The sequence below is a fragment of the Babylonia areolata genome, chromosome 3 (assembly GCF_041734735.1).
Source record: "Babylonia areolata isolate BAREFJ2019XMU chromosome 3, ASM4173473v1, whole genome shotgun sequence".
NCBI lineage: Eukaryota > Metazoa > Mollusca > Gastropoda > Neogastropoda > Buccinidae > Babylonia > Babylonia areolata.
In genome coordinates, this window is record NC_134878.1 from 55,403,570 (window position 1) to 55,408,569 (window position 5,000).

At 41.5% G+C, this 5,000-nt stretch overlaps 1 protein-coding gene and 1 long non-coding RNA gene across 3 annotated transcripts in view; one reads left to right on the forward strand and one right to left on the reverse strand.

The window, feature by feature from the left end:
• LOC143280131 (uncharacterized) overlaps nt 1-5,000 on the reverse strand; it is a 22,821-nt gene that overhangs the window by 17,664 nt on the left and 157 nt on the right. The window contains exon 1 of the long non-coding RNA XR_013054992.1: nt 4,888-5,000. This exon is cut by the window's right edge and continues 157 nt beyond it. This is a non-coding gene — a long non-coding RNA (uncharacterized LOC143280131). The remainder of the gene's footprint in view (nt 1-4,887) is intronic.
• LOC143280129 (uncharacterized) overlaps nt 1-5,000 on the forward strand; it is a 49,251-nt gene that overhangs the window by 8,690 nt on the left and 35,561 nt on the right. The gene's annotated exons all lie outside the window — the stretch shown is intronic.

Genomic DNA, 5,000 nt, shown 5'->3' on the forward strand with positions numbered 1-5,000 from the left:
TTCATTGTTCGAGCATAAGACAGTTACTTCCAAAAGATGTAGTTGATGACTTTTCTTCCAATATTTCATTAGCCACTGAAAAGATTTTGAATGATTATTCATTGCTTAGAATGTTTTCAGAAATTTTAAACTCCAGTCCAGTTGGTATCCTCCTTTGATGTATTATATTTAATACTGTTATTTATATTTACATTGTTGTAGGTTAATACTTGTTGATACGCATATACATATTCTCCTTCCCATGACAACTCATTCAATACACACCACAACCTCTTTAGACTTTTTCTTATAATATACTTTTCCTCTGATACATAACATGAACTTCTTCCTTTTTTATACTAATATTCACGTGCATTCCCTTTCCTTTATACACTACTTTACTCCTTTCCGTCTGAAAACACTTATAGTGAATAGACGTTAAACTGAAGAAGAAAACACACACACACACACACACACACACACACACACACACACACACACACACACACACACACAGAGAACCAATCTGCTCAGGAAACGTGGCTGTCGTGGGGGAGGGGTGCTAGGGGTGGGGGTGGGTGGGGAGGAAGCAAAAACACATCCTCGTCCTCATCAGTACTCCTAATTCCGCCAGCGTTAGACAGTTCCGTACTGCAAGACTGATCTATGAACAATGACTATTTGATATGCGTACCAACAAACCCAAAATATCTCTGCTCACAAATTTTGTCCATGGCTTTATTCAACGCTCAGTCAGTTTGACTGCAGCAAGAAGATTCAATTTCAGTATCAGTAGCTCAAGGAGGCGTCACTGCGTTCGGACAAATCCATATACGCTACACCACATCTGCCAAGCAGATGCCTGACCAGCAGCGTAACCCAACGCGCTTAGTCAGGCCTTGAGGGAAAAAAAGAAGAAGAAGATAAATACATAAAAAAAATAACTACTACTACTAATAATAGTAATATGTATAAGGCGCAAAAACTCGATGAAGTCAACTATAAGCGTACAAAATAAAATAAAATAACTAACTAACTAATAATGATATAATTTTAAAAAAAACAACAAAACAACTAATAATAATAATGATAATAATGCTATAATGATAGCAGCAAGAAGAGCGCAGCAGCAATGAATGATTTTATTACTGACAGAAAATTGATCTTCTCTGTCCATACTGTGTAACTTGGCTTCGTCCAGCTCATGACGAGACCAAGTGGACTGAAGATTTTTCTCCACCCGGTTTTATGACTTACAGTTTGACACGCCCAAAGCACGGAGGTGGCATTGCTTTTTGACTCACTTGTGTAAACAAAGTGAGTCTATGTTTTAACCCGGTGTTCGGTTGTCTCTCTCTCTCTCTCTGTATGTGTGTGTGTGTGTGTGTGTCCGTGTGTCTGTGTGTCCGTGGTAAACTTTAACATTGACATTTTCTCTGCAAATACTTTGTCAGTTGACACCAAATTTGGCATAAAAATAGGAAAAATTCACTTCTTTCCAGTCATCTTGTTTAAAACAATATTGCACCTCTGGGATGGGCACAAAAAAATAAAAAAAATAATCCTAATGATATGCAAACTGCATTTACTGTTATATTTATATTTTTTGTATTCTCTAAACTTGGCACTTTGACCTCTTATTCTGACCCAACAACAAGAGCAGTCATTATTATCATTTTTTGTTCAAACAGGAACTTCTTTTGCTAAACATGGAATTTTTATTTATTTTGCAAACGTTTTGGTGCAGATAGTAAAAAAGGGAAATTACTCTGTAATTAATGCTAGGGGACTTAATTCATCACAAGTGAGTCTTGAAGGCCTTGCCTCTCTTGTCTATTTTGTCACCATCTGTCTCGGTTTCTGCCCTTTGAATAATACTTTCAGCTTTCCAGCACAACTCTCTCTCTCTCTCTCTCTCTCTCTCTCTCTCTCTCTCTCTCTCTCTCTCTCTCCTTGATCGACATTTACGATCTGTTTTGACAAGGTTTAGATTCGGTATTTCAGAAATTAATGCTCATTCTTATCGCTATAAATATTAAAAAAAAGATTCTGATCTGCTGTGTCCAATGTGTAAAGGTATCGATTGAACATGAACTCCACTTTGTTTTGATGTGCCCTGTGCTAAATGATTTTCGTGTGAAATTCATACCAAAGAAATATTATGCAGAGCCATGCTTGTTCCGTCAGGGTCTACTGATGGCAACTAATAATGAAAGCATTATTCGAAATTTAGCATTGTATCTTCATAAAGCATTTCAGTTCAGAGAGACAATTGTGTCTTAATCTTTGTGTGTATGTGTTGTGTTTATTTTCGAAGGACTTGTCGTGCTTGTTTAATTCTTGTTTTGATTATACTATTATGTTTTTGCCCCTCTTCATATGGGGCTAAGGCCTTGAATGAATAAAATATCTGAATCTCTCTCTCTCTCTCTCTCTCTCTCTCTCTCTCTCTCTCTCTCTCTCTCGCGTTACCAAATAGTCCACTACACATTTTTTGGGGTCTGAGGCTATTGCCCACCACCTAGCAAGAAGAACCAAACTTACTGACATTCTCTTTCTTGAACAGTTTCCCAACTTTTTAAAATTTCATTTAATTGATTTTTTTAATATTATATATAATATATAGAATATATCAACACGTTAAAGGGCCACTGTCTCATTACAGGACATTTCAACTTCGTCACTCCTCTTCTCCATCCCCTCCACTGGTTACCTATCGAGAAAAGAATAGCTCATCAATTCTCTTTCCTGTGCTACAAAGTTATGAATGGCATGGCTCCTTCTTTTACTTCTCTGAGCATCTGCATTACTACTCTCTTCTTCTTCTGCGTTCGTGGGCTGCAACTCCCACGTTCACTCGTCTGTACACGAGTGGGTTTTTACGTGTATGACCGTTTTTACTTCGCCATGTAGGCAGCCATACTCCGTCTTCGGGAGTGTGCATGCTGGGTATGTTCTTGTTTCCATAACCCACCGAACGCTGACATGGATTACAAGATCTTTAACGTGCGTATTTGATCTTCTGCTTGCGTATACACACGAAGGGGGTTCAGGCACTAGCAGGTCTGCACATATGTTGACCTGGGAGATCGGAAAAATCTCCACCCTTTACCCACCAGGCGCCGTTACCGAGATTCGAACCCGGGACCCTCAGATTGAAAGTCCAACGCTTTAACCACTCGGCTATTGCGCTCGTCATTACTACTCTCCATCTCGTCATCAGGCGATGACCGTCTCTTAAACAATTCTCTCCTGCAGAACCAGATCATATGGAAAACGCACTTTCTCTTTCCAGGCTGCTTCCGCATGGAACTCACTTCCGTTTCCTGTCCGTCATGCTGTTTATTGCCCTTCTTTCCAAATCTCTTTGAAAACTCATTTATTTCCAGCCATTCAAATCAGTAACTCGTTTTTTTTGTTTTTTTTTTTGTCTTCACTTTTAAGTTTTATTCTAATCTTTACTTCTATCATTATTGCCATTTTCAAACGTGTTCATGTTTTTATACCTTGAGCGGCCAAAGTGTACTCGCGAGAGTGTCTACATCTTGTGTGGAGTGGGTGTGGATTTGTGGGTATGGGTTGGAGTAGGGGGGGGGGGGGATGTGTGCGTGAATGTGTATTGCATGTGTTTTTAGAATACATATGTCATCGTGCTTTTTTCATTGTCAACGCCAAGGGCTTTTGTACTGGCGTACCAAATGTCCTCTTATTGTTGTAATGTTACATGAAATATAAAAAAAGAAGAAATAATAAACAAGTAGGCCCAGAACCAAGCTCTGTGCTATCACGGTCAGCATCACAGCCGGACTGACGATTCACGGGCGTGGTTGAAGGATCGTATCTCCCTATCAGTCAGAAAGTCATTCTCATTGAAGGAACGCAAGCGTTGACCTTGCAGCCAATTCGTCAGTAGAGCTAAGTACGTGTGCTTCGCTTGTGTGGGAAGACTCAGTGGCCGGGGCAAACGTGTAGTTGAGTGTCAGTCGCAAGCGAAGCCATACGGAAGCGTTGATAAATTCTGGCCACCACCGCACTGCCACTGCAGAGCACCTTGCTGTGTTCACTTCATTCCGCTGACACTGAGGAGCTTCCGGGTATGATAATGCGAAGCCAAACGGCCGTTTCCAGCGAACGTGGGTCACACAGAGACACACAGACACAGACAGACACAAACACACACACACAAACACACACACAGACAGACACAAACACACACATACAAACACACACACACACACACACATGCACACACACACGCACACACACACACGCACACACACACGCACGCACACACACACACACACACGCGCGCGCGCGCACCACACACACACACACACAAATCCCCCAACCCGGGTTATCGCGCCACTCCCCCTCTAAAAATATTCAGACAAATACACTGTCAGTTATACGTATCAAAACACGCAAACAACCTTGGCCGCGTAACGAATACCGGAGGATAAAGGGAGGCAAGCAAATAAAAACACTGAGCAATTAATTTTCTCACCAAAGGGTGAGTGTTGGTAACAGGAGTCTAGTGTAGAGTGGGATTGGATAGGATGGTCTGTGGAACGGGATCTCACGATAAGGGTGTGGAGCAGATATTCATATAGTTGGGGGGTGGGAGTGGCCCGGCGAGGGTGGAGTTGTTGCCATAGCCATGAGAAACACGAGATTGAGGAAATACCGAACTCGGCCCACGCGTCATTTATTTAAGACACGCCCCAGTCTCTTAACATAATAATCATTCCTGTCATGCACACATTATGCAGCTTGTTATTCCACGCAGGAAAAAAACCAAAAACACCACCACCACCACCACCACCACCGTGACACACACAAAATAACATGCTGCCTGATATAGTCAACAGAAGAATATTTAGGTCTAATATTCTGGGAAAGAATACTTACGGCAGCAGCAGCACGACCAGCAGACGCCAAGTCTAGCCAAAACTCGAAGTAACGACACATCTGATCTCTGCAATTGAACCACATCTGTTCACACGTTGAGTAGGCTGGAAGAC